Here is a 17,471-nt window from a genome sequence, read left to right as displayed (position 1 = left end):
CCGTTCACAATCATTGAATTTCTCTCTCCCTTTTTTTCTGGATGGTCCAACACTTACTGCCCTAGAAATGCCAGTGTTTTAATTATTTGGACTTGGCATATCAGCATGACGTCTCTTATTTTTTATCATATGTCTTGTTGCCATGTTACTACTTTTGTCTTGCTCCATTTAAGCAAAGTTCTCTTTGGCCTAAAATATAAATCCACACAATTCTGAATAATAGTCGTCATGTTGTCACACGTGTGGAGAACAGTGAAATTCTTGATTGAATGTGCAGCCAACATGCAAGAAATCATTACTCCCCAGCACCCAAAAATGTATTACATGATTTATTCAATGAATTATGTCCAATTTTTCAAGACACACTTTCAATAGTTTTTTACTTTTATACGTCAGTTAAAGATCACAAAGATGTTTTTCTCAACATGGTGTTGGACCAATGGAATTGTAGTTTGGCACTCTTTTCAGAAACTGTTTTCTCTAGCAAGTAACATATTTTGCAATAATGAGACAGATGAGGAATATACGCTAATAGAGTTAATGGTTCAAGCAGGAGCCACACGTAATGGCGTGAAGTCATACAGATGCTATATCTTCTGGAACATTCAATCATGGCTGTGCTGCTGTTTTATCAGGGAAGCAATGGCTTTGATGGAAATTCCTAAACTAACCACATACAAGTACTAAATGTAAGGTCTGAATCAATAAACTTTATTTTCTAAAACATAACATGATATAACATTCTCAAACCCAGTTAGTCCTATATTAATTTGAGCTCAATACACACACTTTGCCAGCCAGTAGGGCTGCTGTGTGCCCACTTCTTCTCATCTACCATCTTGAACTTGTCCGTGTTCACTCCGGCTCTATCTTTTCAGCAGCCTTCTCAGGTTCCACATGACTACTGTGCTCCCATTCTGGAACAGCACTGAGTCCATGACAAGCATGCGATGATCGAATGTGTTTCCATTCCTTCCATCCCTGTACCAAACACACGTCACTATCATAAAGTGCCAACTTGCTGGTGGCTCTGCTTCAATTGACAGTCATGCTGGTGGTCTGACTGTGAAGCAGATTGCTGATGCAGGCATGGCGTCAGTGCCAGATTTTATCTCATTCTCTGAAGATCTGAAAGAATTAAAAATATACAGATATTTAATTTCCCCTTTCATTGAATTCACATTCTTATAGTAATGACACCTGTGGTCTTCTTGCTGCTCTTTGTATAGTGGGGAGTGCTTCGGTACAACTGAGAAGGTCCAGAACCTCTTTGGATCCAGTAATCATCTTGCGCCCACCAAAGGGTGCTATGAATCCTCCTGTTGGAAAACACGGATACCTTCAAAAACAACCAGAAAGGTTAGTAATAACTTTCTGATCAACGAGTCGTTCTTAGTCAAACTTGAATTCCTTAGCATACTGTTATGTTTGAGCCAGGGTTCCTCCACTGGCTGTTGTTCAAATTCTAGTTTTCTGTCTTTTTTGATCATTTTTTTATTCTTTTGTCTATGCTAATATTGCACATTGTTATTTATTTTTTAATTTTTTTTCTTAGTTTTTGGTATAATGCTAATCCTCATTTCCATGTTCCTTGTATTTTATGAGTGGTTTGGGGGGGAAATCTGTCCATTTCTGTCATTTGACTGCGCTCAGCCCTATAATCCCTACAGATTTTATTTTTTTCTCCAGCCATCTGGAGTTTTTTTTGTTTTGTTTTTTCTGTCCCCCTGGCCATTGGACCTTACTCTTATTCGATGTTAATTAATGTTGATTTATTTTATTTTCTTACTGTGTCTTTTATTTTTCTACTAGCAGAATACCCGCGCTTCGCAGCGGAGAAGTAGTGTGTTAAAGAAGGTACGAAAAAGAAAAGGAAAAATTTGAAAAATAACGTAACTTGATTGTTAATGTAATTGTTTTGTCATTGATATGAGTGTTGTTCTCATATCTATCTATCTATCTATCTATCTATCTATCTATCTATCTATCTATCTATCTATATATATATACCCGCGCTTGGCAGCGGAGAAGTAGTGTGTTAAAGAAGGAAAGAGAAAGAAAAGGAAACATTTTGAAAATAACATAACATGATTGTCAATGTAATTGTTTTGTCACTGTTATGAGTGTCGCTGTGATATATATATATATATAGCAAAATACCCGCGCTTCGCAGCGATGTCATGTGTTAAAGAAGTTATGAAAAGAAAAGGAAACATTTTAAAAATAATGTAACATGATTGTCAAAGTAATTGTTTTGTGTATTTGGCGGCAGCGTCACAAAGTTTTTTTCGTCTAGCTGCATCAGAAAATGTACCACGACGTCTGACATGCCTCCTTTTTACTGTTTTCTCACAGCTTGGATTGCTGCTGTCATATATATACACACACACACACACACACACACACACACACACACACACACACATACATACATATATATACACATACATATCTTCATATCTACATATCTATATACATATCTACATACAGTATACACACATATATATATATACATACCCTTCTACATCATATATACACACACATACATACATACACACACACAAATTATATATATGTGTGTATGTATGTATGTATGTATGTATGTGTGTGTGTGTGTGTATATATATATATATATATATATATATATATATATATATATATATATATATATATATATATATATATATATATATATATATATATATATAATGTAGATAGGGGGTAGATAGGGGGTGTGTGTGTGTTTATATATATATATATATATACACATACATACATATATATACACATATAGATATACTTGTGTGTATGTTTGTATGTGTCTATATGTGTGTGTATAGCTTTGGTCACTGAGTGCAAGGGAAAAATAATAAAATATAGTCTATAAGTTATTAAACAGTAAAACATTAACGTTTTAAGAAGTACAGGTACATTGAGCACTACTGGAGTGGTTTCAGGTAAACTACATTTTAAAGACTGTGTAACACAACAGGTAAGTAACTAACAGCAGCTAAAATGTATATGGATCATCTCTCGGTAGTAAATCCCTTTTGAAAGGCGCTACACGACGGCTGTGGTATAGAAATTACATTTTCTATGTGAACGTTCAAATTTGTGCCTCTGGTAATGTGCCTTACCGGCATTTAAAGAAAATTAGCTTTGTGTCCTCTGCACTGTTAAGAGAGAAAGGCTTTGGTTTGGGATAAAAGGTGTAAAGAAAGGAAAGTTGCCTTTTTCTTTTATATAGTATAGAGAGATGTGTTCGGTGACGTTTTGATCGCCTTTTGGGGACAGTTGCGTTGGGTCTTGTGTAGACTGGTGAGACGTCCCTGCCATTAATCAGCTGTGATGACACTGTCAGTCCTCCACTCGTGTGCGTGTCTTCATAATCCGAGGTGAGGATCTCATAATCGTATACGTGCAAAAGAAAGTGTGAATCGCCTTAATATTATTTTGCCGTGGTGTAGAAAAGGGGTCCCGTGTTGGCACTTGTCTGGGCTATAGCTCAGGGGGAGGATGAAAAAAATTAAAAGTGCTCACTTTGACTTAAAGCAGAAGCGCAGTCAGCGTCTCAAAGGCCAGCACAGCTATGCACGCGCGCTGGCTGCTCGACTTTTGCTGGGCAGGAGACCCCAGTTTTTGCAGACACGTTCATGATATCAAAAGTCTCAGCGCTCTTTGGAGGTCATTCATATATTATATATATAGCAAAATACCCGCGCCTCGCAGCGGAGAAGTAGTGTATTAAAGAAGTAATGAAAAAGAAAAGGAAACATTTTAATAATAACGTAACATGATTGACATTGTCATGAGTGTTGCTATCATATATATGCCTGCCTAAATAAGTCACCCTCGCTTTGCTCTTACTTTATTTACCGTTCATTTAATCATGGCTATTGGCGGAAAAATTATAAAATGGAAGGAGGATGGCTTTACCAAAACAATTATTGATGGCGAATCGATTATTCATAAAGCTTGAATTGGTGATGTTTTTGTGTGTTAACCTCATATTTTTTCAGATTTCTTCTCAAACTAAGGTGGTGCCCGCGTATCGCAGCGGAGAAGTAGTGTGTTAAAAAAGCTAGAAACAGAAAAGGGAACATTTTAAAAATAACGTAACATGACTGTCAATATACAGTATTTGTTTTGTGAGTGTTACTGAGTGTTGCTGTCATCAAGGATTTGATTATCATTATTTCTTTCAATCAGGTTCGTATTTGTAGGATGTGTTGTGTTCAAGTTACATTCCGTGTTTGTCAATCGTTGTAAAGATGACAGGTTTCATTCATCGATTCGTTTCTTACTGCATCAATAAACAGCTCGTCTTCTTCTTTATCTGAGACCTGACACACTGCATGCACGGGTTTTTTTTACACTGTCTTCCTTTAGCGGGACATTGACTTTTTCCAACGTGTGCTTTGTTTCCGCAGTAGTTGGATTTATGAATATGCTTGTATGTATGAGACGCTTCATATTTTTGCTGCCTTTTCAATTGTGTAATTCGGTTTTGTTCAGCTCTTTGGAACTGTTGCCTTTTATCTGTGCACTGCGTCAGTTCACGTGAGCCACTCGGTGTACATGCATCGAAGGTTCCCAGCTGTGCTGGTGCCATCTCCTGCTATGTCCATGGCTGTATTTAATGTTACCTTAGTCCTGGCACTTAAAACTTTCTCTCGCAGTTTCGCTGAGTTTGTGTCAAACACCACCCTGACCATCTCATCTTCCTCTCCATAAGCACAGTCCTTCACTCGTGAATATTTACCCGTGGCAGTTTGCTATTGGATTGCCGCTGACGGACGGCCTTATATGGGCAGGCACTAAATTACAAACGCTAGCGGGAGCCTGTCTATGAACTTACTTTAAAGTGTAGGTTTACATCGTGCTTTGTTTCCGAAGTAGCAGAACTCATGAATATGGTTGTATATGTCACTCGCTCGCTTCTTATTGTTTCGCTGCCTTCTCAATTATATAATGCATGTTTTCTTCAGCGCTTTTTTCAGGTCTTCCTGGTTTTCTATGTACTGCGTGATTACGTGGGAGGCGTGATGATGTCACACGAAACTCCGCCCCCACGGCGTTGAAGCTCATCTCCATTACAGTAAATGGAGAAAAACTGCTTCCAGTTATGACCATTACGCGTAGAATTTCGATATAAAACCTGCCCAACTTTTGTAAGGAAGCTGTAAGGAATCAACCTGCCAAATTTCAGCCTTCCACCCACACGGGAAGTTGGAGAATTAGTGATGAGTCAGTGAGTGAGTGAGTGAGGGAGGGAGGGAGTGAGGGCTTTGCCTTTTATTAGTATAGATTCTTTATTATGTAAAGCACTTTGAGCTACTGTTTGTATGAAAATGTACTATATAAATAAATGTTGTTGTTATAAAGGCTTAAGAAACAAGCAGTCCCTTGCGGTTCATTTAAATGTGCTTGGTGGTTTTGGTGAGTTCTCTTGTGATTAGGATTACGTTTATTGTTGATTCTCTGGATTTTTCATCTCTTGCTCTGCTTCACCATTTCTTCTTGGATTGGTGCTTTCTGAGACTTGTTCACCACTCCGTTGTGTTAAGGAAACACTTCGGGGCTTTTTGTGCTCGTTAGAGCTTAGGTGGGCTATCACACATTTTTATTGGAAATACTTTTTTATGTTTTGAGATTCTTTGTTTGCTCCTTTTTGTTTTAAGTCAAAGGTTTTAAGTTATGAGACTTTTTTTTTGGACTTTATGTTAAGGTTACCCCCAATTTAATGATACATTCAGCATAAGTGCAATTTAATGAGTTCTTGACCCTTCATTAGGACAAAATACTCATCAACTGAAAGGGGAAAGAATTATTTGGTGAACTGAATTTGATGGCTGATGAGAAACCAGGACCTTGTGTCTTTAAACATTTTCATACTCTTGAAGGGAACACTTTGTGGTTGTCTTCTGTCACACATGTACGATTAGGAGGCAGCTAAAGAGCTTGAGTAACTGTAATACAACGTCAGACCAGGGGGTGGTGGAGTGTGCTGGTGGAGTGTCACTCTTAGTCTCTTGCAGACCATCCCTGGGAAATCCCATCAGGTTCCAGTGCCACTGATGACATCACTTCCGGTCCAGGCGCCTTTGAAGACGTCACTTCCACCGACGAAGACATCACTTCCGATTCCAGCATGAATGATATCATTTCCTCTTCTAGCCTTTAAAACCGCCATCTTACCTCCACTTAATCAGTTCTGTTTTGGACTCTGTCTTGCAAACAACTCACTTTTTCAAACCTTTTGCAGCCAGGGTCATATTATACGGGTGGCTGCCCCCTAACCTTTGTGACTGTCTGGAGTCAATTTGTCACACTTCCTAGCAGCTATTGAATTCTAGCTCTACTTAGAGAAGCTCGGTGAATTCAGATTTGTAGATTGATGCTAGTTCTTCTTCTTGACTTTGTTTCTCCTCTTTAAATTTCACCAAGGAGCATCAGTCTGTCTTTCTGATGGGTATCGACTACTCTGGACATTGGGTGAGTTGTTTAAGAACTTCACTTCAGTTTTGTGTTGGTTTTATACATACGGTGTGGTCAACATCTTGTTTGAATGCCCATCTGAGTCCTCAGCTACTCCACAGTAGGACACACTTACCGACACAGGCACACTCACTCATATTAGATCAATTTTGAATTTCACCAAACTTGGGATGATTCAAGAAAACTTGAGCTGCATAACAAAATCGTTGCATTCAAAAGATGTGTATGCAGTGACCAACTGAGGAGCAGAGCCCAGTATGTTGGAGCAGTGAGGTAGTTGTGGTTGTATCTGCTGATGAATTCACTCAGGGTGACCCTGAAATCTCAGCTACTCATCTTCCACAAGGACCTGAGCACAACAGAGCGTCCGATATCGCCCAGTGTAGCTAAAGATGTCTTCTTCCAGATCAAACAACCTGGCCTCTGACTGTGAGGGGACTCTCTTCTCTCAAAGCAGGTTGTCTTTAAAACACCCGCTCTTCCCTTGAGTAAATCCAGTTGTCCCTGCTCAGGACTTTTCTCAGGTTGACTGCCTTCTTTCAATGCTCATCCTTCATGAGATAACTGGGATTGGACTCAAACTATGGCCAGTAGAGCTAAAAGAGAGTTCATCCAGATCTGCAATCTCAAGTTTTAAGTTAGGAAAGTTGTATTTTCTGGTAACAGGCATGTTATATCTATTTATCGGATGCCTTTATCCAAAGTGACTTACAACATTTGAGAGATACAGTTGGTTACATTTCTTTTTTCTTTCTAATTGGAGCACAGGAAGGTGAAGGGACTTGCTCAGGGTCACTCTGTGTCAGGATCTGAACCCACAACCTCAGGGTTTGAGGTCCAAAGCCTTAACCAATGCGCCACACTGCCTGTTACAGCCCATCACGCTTGACACCTGATCAACATGAATTCTGAGAGGAGCACAATATATCCTGTGTAAGGGACGGCCGGCCGCTCACCCCGGCCAGGATGCCCTGAGAATGGAAGGATAACACTACCTCCCCCAAGACACTAGATGGCAACTCCCCTGGAGTTTAGCGGTGCCCCCAATTCCCACAGGGCATCCATGGACTTGGAGTTCACTATCTCAGCCCTGTTGGGTGCTGTCGGTGCCACCAGGGGGTGCTGTGGAAGGACTTGTGGAGTCGTACTAGGAAGTCACGAGGACAGAAGCCCCAAAGTACTTCCAGGCTGATTACAGAACTTTAATTCTCTGTTTGACCCAGAAGTGCGGACAAGTCACATGGACGGTAGGGCAGAAGCACTTCCGGGTCAAGAACTACATAAAGGACTGCTGAAAACCCAGCAAGCGAGTCAGAGTTGGGTGGAGGTGGACAAAGCTGGCTGGGAGATGTGGAGGAGGAAATAGAGAGAGAAAGAAGATTTGTGTATTGTACTTATACTTGCCTGTTTATTGTGGCTGTGGTGCTTATGGTATAGCAGGTCCACGGCTACAACAAAACATGGCCAGGTTTTAAATCCATAGAGCCGTGTCACTCTCCGTGGGCGCGATTGCACAGCCGCAGGGAGTTAATGGGGTAATTGGGGTGAGTCGCACCTGTACGTGAGGGTGCAATCGCTCTCAATTGCTTCATTGGCTTCCTGCGGCGTGTGATTAAACTGCTGAGCCCACGGAGATGTGAGTGTGTATATACGGGCTGGCACAAGGGGAGATATAAAAGATGTAAAAGAAAGAGAGGGATAGAACGGGACGGATGATGAAGGTTAAGAGATGGTGAAGGGCAGTCAGAGGGAGACAATCTGGCCACCTTTTTGGAGAAGGCAGCACGAATTGGGGCTCCAGAAGGAAGCACAGGCTGAGACGCTCTAGGGGCTGATGCACCCCACTGACTAAGCTTGTAGAGTGGGGCGAGTGAGACATAAGACCCCCCCAATGGATCAGAGGAGCGACTGCGTGAGTGCGAAGGAAGATGGGAGGAGAGCCGACCTCGGACGGTCAGCCAAGACGGAGTTCGTGCTGCAGAGGCTCCGCCAACAACACTTGTGATGGGTGAGCCGGGGAGACAGAAGGTGGTGGGCTGGATTCGGTTCAAGAGAGACTGCATTTCAACCTCTAGTTTTATTGGATTTATTGATTGTGTTTTTTTATCCCCCACTTTACACCTGATTTTTATGGAATATTTATAGATTTTTTTTAACACTGCACATTGGACTTTCTGTGGTAGGCTGGCACCATGCCCAGAGTTTGTTTCCTGCCTTGCACCCTGTGCTGTCTAGGATTGGCTCCAGCAGACCCCCGTGACCCTGTAGTTAGGATATGGAGTGGTTGGACAATGACTGACTGACTGGCTGACTGACAATGGACATTTTTGGTTTTACTTTTGTTTTGGATTTTTTTTTTTTAATAAAAGCATCTGAGCATTTTGCACCATCCCCTGGCATCAATAAGATTTGTCCTCATTTGTCAGCTCATCTTGGTCATAACTATCGACGGTGCTGGTTCAACAGATTCCCATGTGGGAAGAGGTAGTCTGTAGGGGACCGGCATCATCACAATGCTTAGGCCACTGTTTTTGAGAAGAAAAGAAGTAAAAATACTTCTCAGTGCTTTTACCCTGTGTCCTGAGCGTCTGTAGGGTTTAAATGGGAAACAGCAAACCCTAGCATTCACACCTGCCATGAATTAAGCTAAACTGAATCACAAAAGCCACTCGTGTGGCCGCTACTTCGCTTGCCCATCTCATTAAGAACATACTGTATGTTTACAAGTTTGAACCGACTTCCTCATGAAGTGGGAAGATAAAGCAGAAATCACTGAAGGAATTACCCAGGGGCTTTTGTAGATTGAGACTGAAATGAGATCCACTTTCCATCCATGCTGAATGCTCGCTTCATCCTGCTGATGAGTGACTCCATTGAAAAAGATTTCACGTGCAGGTCAAGCTGTGTGAGAACCATTTTTCTGGATTAGGATCTTCTTTGTTCTATAATAAGATAAGAAACACACAGGTCAACATGTGGATGAAGACATTGCCACTCAGTTGGGCAAAAACATTGTCTGCAAAATACTGAGGGTCTGTAGCTGATTCAGTTCATCATCATCAGTGTGGTGGACATCAAGCGTTTTCCACTTACTTCACATTTCCTCGTTTGTTAGACACTTTTTATCCAATTTGAGGTCAACATAATCGAGTAACATCAGACTGGGGACTGTTTTGAAGCAAGTGTGGTTTGATGAGGTAACAGAATTGACCATCACAAATTTTAAGAGTTTTAAGACAAACAAAACAACATAAGACTTGTCACTCTTAATCGTAGCTACCAAGAACCTCACATCAGACTCATTATCAGTTACGCTGATAGTCATTGAACCAGAGAGCCTTCAAGCAGCACACTGAAGGAGTCAACAGTTGGAATGGGGGCAGGCAGCTCATTCCACCATCTAGGAGATACACATGAAAAGACTGTGGATTGGGATTTGATGATTTGTAGAGGTGGCACCATCACACCCCATACATCAGCAGACCAGAGTGAGCGAGAAGGAGCAGAGGATTTTGCAAGTACCTCCATGTACAGAGGTGCTGAACCTTCGATTAACCCAAAGATTTGACCTTCATCCCTTCTGCTACAGGGAACTATTGGAGTGACCTGGAAGAAGAAGTGACATGTGCCGTCTCAGCTAGCTGAACAATTTTGAATAATCTGCTGTGGCTTGGCAGTACATGCAGGTACTCTTCTTCTGCTAGTAGAGACTTACAGTACCAGTGATGCAGACATGATAGGACCAATACCTGAACTAGAAGTTGTGCTGCATACTTTGTCAGAGAGGGTCTGATCTTGCACACGCCATACAGAGTGAATCTGAATGAACAAGAGACAGTTGTAATGTGGTCACTGGAGGACAACTGGTCATCGATCATTACCCTATGGTTGCATAAAGACTTGTCAGGTGTTAGTGTGAGTTGACTTGAGGGACAACCCTGTTGGGGTCCTTGGGAGCTGCCAGAGGGTGCTGTAGGGAAAAGGGCTTCCTGTTATCTGGGGGACTTCCACTTCCATAAGGCTATGCCCTGACACTGGAAGTAGTCCCAGGTCCAACATAATAAAAGGAAGCCATCCAACCTACTTCAGTTGAGTCAGAGTTGGGAGGCAGAAGGTGAAGCTCACCTAAAGGAGTAGAATGATCTACTGTGGAATGAAGAGTGTGGTGAGGACTTTGAAAAAGGTATTTGTAAATAAAAAAAATATTTGTTTGCACCCAGAACTGTCCTGGTGTTGTTGTGTCTGGGGTTTGGGGTCACGGTGGTGCCCCCTGGAGGTCACAACAAGGATCCGCCTTCCATCCCAGTCAGGTCCTTCCACCATATAAAAAAGCGCTATAATCTGCCTGTCTTTCACATGATTACTTAAAGACTATCAGGGCTAGAACCTTGATCTGCTCTTAATCTAAAGCTTACAACCAGATAAGCATGAATTTCAGGTAGCACCAATGTCAGCAGAGTGAGCTGGGATTTTTTACAGTAAATTCTTTGAGGAAGTGCTCAGTTCAGCCCTTATTTCACATGTGAGGAAGGAGCATCCAGTAGAAACCTCACACAGAATTATAAGGAATAAAAGAATTTTGAGGTTATGTATCTTTTTAAATATCCATCCATTCATTATCCAACCCGCTATATCCTAACTACAGGGTCACGGGGGTCTGCTGGAGCCAATCCCAGCCTACACAGGGCACAAGGAAGGAAACAAACCCCGGGCAGGGTGCCAGCCCACCGCAGTTTTTTTAAATATCTTTTATGGAAACTGCAAGTGCTAATGTTGTTGCTGTTAGCTGCTTATTCATGGCCACTACACTCCAGGATGGTGGTAACAATATTTTATGGAGTTGTGATGTTAACATTCCCCCAGCATTGGAAACACAACCTTCTGCCCCTTGACAGAGGTGTATATGGTCCACTCGATAAGATGGTGAACACAGCATGAAAAAGAAATTAGGGAACGACTATGGCAATCTAAGATATTCAAGGGTTTGTGAAGCTGACACCCAGGGTGGATTCCTGCACAGTGGAATCTGGCCTTATAATCCAGACATATTTGAGGAACTGGGAGAGACCTTTTAGATTGTACTGATCCAGCTTTTACCCCCCAGGCCGCTTTTCCAGCTGACCCTGAAGACCACTTCTAAATCCCAGGAAAAGCTGATCCACATGGCTAGAACCGTGATCTTGGTCTTAATCTACCAGCATTTGAAAGGTGCTATACAAGTCAGTCAGTCAGTAATTCTCCAACCCGCTATATCTTAACAGAGGGTCATGGGGGTCTGCTGGAGCACAGAGTGCAAGGCAGGAACAAATCCCGGGCAGAGTGCCAGCCAACCGCAGGGCACACACACACCAAGCAAACACTAGGGACAATTTAGAATCACCAATGCACCTCACCTGCATGTCTTTAGACTGTGGGAGGAAACCAGAGCACCCGGAGGAAACCCACACAGACATGGGGAGAACATGCAAACTTCACGCAGAGAGGACCCGGGAAGTGAATCTGGGTCTGTTTACTGCGAGGCAGCAGCGCTACCACTGCGCCACTGTGCCGCCCAGGTGCTATATAAATGAACATTATTATTATTATTATTATTATTATTATTATTATTATTATTATTATTATTATTTGAGATATAACTCAAACAAAATCTATACCAAGAAAAAAAAATCAGTGACAAGTAGGAAGAAAAAATAATCAGCAATACTTACTGAAACTCAGGTCCAGATGGTCCTTGAAGAAGAGCATGGAATACAATCTAACAAGGTATTTATTTATTTTAAATTAAGGTTTCAGAAAGAACCTTTAATTTATTCCGATCCATAACGAGCTCCATATGGTGATGGTAACAGATATGTAGGTACAGTATAGCCTTTTTTTTTTCCCTCTATACACCTTCTACTCAAGTTTCGTCCCAAAATGCAACAGTTTGTGGTCAAGCATTGGAACCACACAACCCAGAAAAGAACCATAAAGTGCCATTGAAGACAAAGCAAATTCATTGAATACAAATTTGGAATGAAAAAGCTTTGAATAGCATTAACGGTGTTGACATAATGTATAATGTCATGTTTAAACCAGCGTTAACGTTACAACTACCCCTGACTACGGGGTGAATTGTAACCTTCTACACCATGTCTTTGAGGCTAAACCCTTCATTTGTGATACGGAAATTAAAAAAAAAGAGAGAGAGAGAGTAAAAGAAAAGAAAAGAAAATCTGTGCCATTTAATTGAAGACGCCTGCAGGCAGTCAGTCTTACATGTTGAATCCACTTGCATTAAAGAGTTTCGTGGAACAGAAAGAAATGTAAACAAATTACAACTGCCCTCCGTCTCCCTACACTACCAAAGTGTGTCATTATCATAATTATTATTATTTTTTGATTATTTAAAAAAAACGTCCTTGTCAGCTCCTTTTATTTTTCCACACATTATCCGCAGGCACTTATTAACATTATTACTGTCCTTACCAAAGCTTTGCTTTCTCAGACGTTGGTGTAAAGGTGTGTACTGATCAAGACGCGTAGTTGAACTTCGTTTCTGAAGATCCTCTGCCAAACTTTACCTTAGGCTTTTGTTGCTCGAACGCACATTCTTTGTAATGCAGCAGTGAGTGTTACTTAGCGACGTATTGAGAAGGGTCAGGTTTGAACCGACTTCCTCATGAAGTGGGAAGATAAAGCAGAAATCACTGAAGGAATTACCCAGGGGCTTTTGTAGATTGAGACTGAAATGAGATCCACTTTCCATCCATGCTGAATGCTCGCTTCATCCTGCTGATGAGTGACTCCATTGAAAAAGATTTCACGTGCAGGTCAAGCTGTGTGAGAACCATTTTTCTGGATTAGGATCTTCTTTGTTCTATAATAAGATAAGAAACACACAGGTCAACATGTGGATGAAGACATTGCCACTCAGTTGGGCAAAAACATTGTCTGCAAAATACTGAGGGTCTGTAGCTGATTCAGTTCATCATCATCAGTGTGGTGGACATCAAGCGTTTTCCACTTACTTCACATTTCCTCGTTTGTTAGACACTTTTTATCCAATTTGAGGTCAACATAATCGAGTAACATCAGACTGGGGACTGTTTTGAAGCAAGTGTGGTTTGATGAGGTAACAGAATTGACCATCACAAATTTTAAGGCAGGAACAAATCCCGGGCAGAGTGCCAGCCAACCGCAGGGCACACACACACCAAGCAAACACTAGGGACAATTTAGAATCACCAATGCACCTCACCTGCATGTCTTTAGACTGTGGGAGGAAACCAGAGCACCCGGAGGAAACCCACACAGACATGGGGAGAACATGCAAACTTCACGCAGAGAGGACCCGGGAAGTGAATCTGGGCAGGCACTTATTAACATTATTACTGTCCTTACCAAAGCTTTGCTTTCTCAGACGTTGGTGTAAAGGTGTGAACTGATCAAGACGCGTAGTTGAACTTCGTTTCTGAAGATCCTCTGCCAAACTTTACCTTAGGCTTTTGTTGCTCGAACGCACATTCTTTGTAATGTAGCAGTGAGTGTTACTTAGCGACGTATTGAGAAGGGTCAGGTTGCAGGTCGAAGACTTGGCCCTCCACGTCCCGGGCTTCTCACGCCTCCTGCCTTCCTCAGTCCGCCCACAGTCCGTAGAAAGAGAAGGAGAAGAGCTGCTGTACAGTTTCTCCAATTCAAAAAGGAAAAGGAACTGAAAACGTTTTCTGACACAGAACAATGGCACAAGATCCATTAAATTAAACTAATGAGATGTACAATTATATACTGTATAGCGAATCCAAGTGTTCTCTGTTTATCATCATTACTGACATATCCTGTTTTTAAGCATATCGTTTTAATTATTTTTTACCTCTTGTATTATTTCTTTTTAATATTTGCCATGTTATTTCATCAATATTAACCTTTTCACTTATTTATGAGATGTTATGTAGATAGTCTGCAGTGTTAGTGTACAATATGAAAGGTATTTATGTTTATTATCATCATTAACGTTTGTTAAATATCTTATTTAACTTGATTTTTCTGTAATTAACTATTTATACAAGCATGATAGCACCAAATTAGTATTCCATATTGTTTTTGTCTTGATTTCCACAGTCACATTTCTCCATAAAGGCAGAGAATATAAAAACAACTTTGATTACATTGATTAAATATCAAAGTGAATCCAAGTGCCCTTTTTGTAAAAAAACAAAGAGACTACAACATCCTGCTCCCTCGTCTTTACAGTCATGAAGGCCACATTGTCAAACAATACTGACGTTTAGATTTCTGAAGTGGAACTTTTTAAAATAGAGTTTAAAAGCTGAGCTAATCCTGCATTTTCCGTTGTTTGGCAGGCTTTACTGTTTATAGATGCAGCACAGGGTTTGTCCCAAGTGGCCAATTCCATTGTTGTTTTTGTTTATAAGTCATTGTCAACAGTTTACTGTATGTCGATATTTAATATTTGTCTTTGATTATTTTTTTACTCCTTCTATTAGGGCCTTTAGTCAGATGAATAGCCACGACTGTGGAATTTCCATGTTGATGGGATGACCATTTCATATTGTAACTGTCTTTTTTGTGTATGTCTGTATTTAATGTTGTGTCCAGGTTTCCAAAGGACCATTTAATGGTGTCTGTGTATTTCATCCTCGAGTGCCCCTTCAGTTTTAACGAGGTGTGTCTCAACTTTAGTCCTCTCTTCTTTCATTGTAGTATTTGCGGAGGGAGGATTATATCTGGTTGTTGGTTCCCATTTTTGTCACCTTCTATAATTTGTGTTATGTTTATTTTATTTCATTATATTTGTATTTTTTTTTATTTCAGCATACTGTCCTTAGTGGTTTTGAAGTTCCAGAAACGCCTACCTTTCAAAATCCAGATATTTTAAATGAATGTTTATGATGGTTTGCATAAATATTTTTGTAACCTTAAACTCCTTTCAACAACGTGACTCTGCTCAGTCCTCTTCGGAATGACAGGCCAGCTTTGAGGAAGTGCTGGTGTAGAATGTTACCTGAGAACTCCAGCCCCAGGGGGTAAATGACATTTAAATTTCCTTTAATAACTTTAATTTAGTTCTGCAGCAATGTGGCAAATATACTTAGCCATAATGTAAATCAAAGACAAATAGTCAAAATGCTTACCATTATAAACTTAGTGCTTCTTTTTGAAATCACTGAAGTAACTGCTCACATCGGACTGAGCGAGCAAACGCCTTTCTAAATGAAGGCCAAGAACCAAACAAAAAATTAGAAGGTACAGAAATAATGGACAGCCAGGACAGGGTCATTTATTCTGCTTATTCCTTTGGTTCTTTCTTCACATTTCCTTAGGTACATATTATTTTCTCTGTTTTCAGGTTTAGACTTTATTGAGCCATTAATGAGAAGACAGAAGATGAGTAAAGACTTGACACTACATCTGAAACGAAAAAAAAAAAAGTCTTGCTATTCTGTTCCATAGCGCTGCGTTCTGCGGGTTTCAGGTCTTTACTTTTAAGAAGAAACGTCAGCCTCCCTTCTCCAACATCCAGCACAGGGCACAGATGAGCAGGTACAGACACCTCATTTTATAAACTTCCATAAGAAAGATGAATCACATTTTCTTGATGCTGTCTTACAATGCCTATGGTTTAGTGAATAAAATGTATAAAAAGACTTCATGCTTGTCTCAGATGCTGACTGTTAATTGTTAAGCAGTAGGAGTCAAAGCCCAAAACAACAACAACAACAACATTTATTTATATAGAACATTTTAAAACAAGAGACTAAAAGCCTGTTTTATATCTTCTGACAAAATGGAGTGCTAGTACAACTCTTAACGGCCTTAAAACATTTGAAATGCATTGTGTGCTGTGTTAATAATAGTGTATAGTAAGAAACATTGAAGACTTGTAGAATATGCGGTCAAAAGCAGCAATGTTAATAATGTATAACAAATTAAATGTACTGTACATTATTTTTTTACTTTCCGTACATTCCTTGTAAATGTGGAGGAAAAGTCTTATATAGTTTTATAATGACCATTTAATGAATTTTCTTTCTTTCTTTCTTTCTTTCTTTCTTTCTTTTTAATTAAACATATTACAGCAACACAGAATCCTCCAGCATCTCACAGAGGCAGAGAAGTGGTGTGTGGTGAACATTTCTGTGTTCAGGGGACGAGTCTCACTCCCTTCATTACTGTCAATGGACAAAGACGACATTGAGGTGGCCCTTCAGAAATTTGCTATCTGAGTTTCCAGAAGAGGACGAGAGGGAATATGTCTTTAGACCCTTCATCATCCTTTTTTTCACATATGGAAGACATGCATTTGTTTTTGGACAACATGAGAGAAAAAGGAAAATGACTGTTTTGTGAGAAAATGTAACAAACATACATGTCCCTCATTGTTCAGTTACAACCTACAATTCTTGTTCTTTATTTTGTATATTCTTTGACTTTTTTGTAATAAATGTTGCAAACCAACTTCCTCTTTACAGTTTATTGTCTCAGATCTGCACTTCTGAGTGTTATGTATTAAAATAATGTTTTATAAAGCAGGGCAAGGCAATATTTATTAATAAACCACATTTACAACAGCAGCCAAATCTGAACTGAAGTGCTATACGAGAAAGGGTAAAGAAGGAGTTCAAATATACTGTATGTACAGATCACAAAACTGCAAGCAAAACCAACAATTACATAAAAGATAAACTCAAAATACACATCCATACATATTTCTAATCATGAATGTATGTGACCCAACATATACACACAATGTCAACCTCTTGCAGGGTCAAATGGCAACAAGAAGAAATAAGACTTTAATGATGACTTAAAAATGGCCTGTGCTGGAGCAGACCTAACATAATAAGGGGAGCCATTCCAGAGAAAAGGAGCAGCCACAGCAAACACCCGATTCCTCCTTTACTTCAGCCTCGACCTCGGCACAACTAAGAGCATCAGGCTAGTTGACCGCAGGGCTCTTGTTGGCACATACA

The 17,471-nt window shown here is 40.3% G+C and overlaps 2 long non-coding RNA genes across 2 annotated transcripts; one reads left to right on the top strand and one right to left on the bottom strand.

The window, feature by feature from the left end:
- Positions 1-372: 372 nt before the first annotated feature.
- On the bottom strand, positions 373-13,944 carry LOC120536549. Its single transcript, XR_005635141.1, has 4 exons — positions 13,882-13,944; positions 12,967-13,357; positions 9,284-9,440; positions 373-1,128 (listed from the first exon to the last, which is right to left on the bottom strand). It is a non-coding gene; the product is annotated as an uncharacterized LOC120536549 (long non-coding RNA).
- A 1,107-nt stretch (positions 13,945-15,051) lies between these two features.
- LOC120536185 lies at positions 15,052-16,644 on the top strand. The gene is made up of 4 exons (XR_005635057.1): positions 15,052-15,163; positions 15,313-15,524; positions 15,848-16,041; positions 16,578-16,644. It is a non-coding gene; the product is annotated as an uncharacterized LOC120536185 (long non-coding RNA).
- Positions 16,645-17,471: the final 827 nt, after the last annotated feature.

The sequence above is a fragment of the Polypterus senegalus genome, chromosome 10 (genome assembly GCF_016835505.1).
Source record: "Polypterus senegalus isolate Bchr_013 chromosome 10, ASM1683550v1, whole genome shotgun sequence".
Classification (NCBI taxonomy): domain Eukaryota; kingdom Metazoa; phylum Chordata; class Cladistia; order Polypteriformes; family Polypteridae; genus Polypterus; species Polypterus senegalus.
Note: the sequence above shows the minus strand (reverse complement) of the source record. Positions and strands in the feature narration are given on the sequence as shown.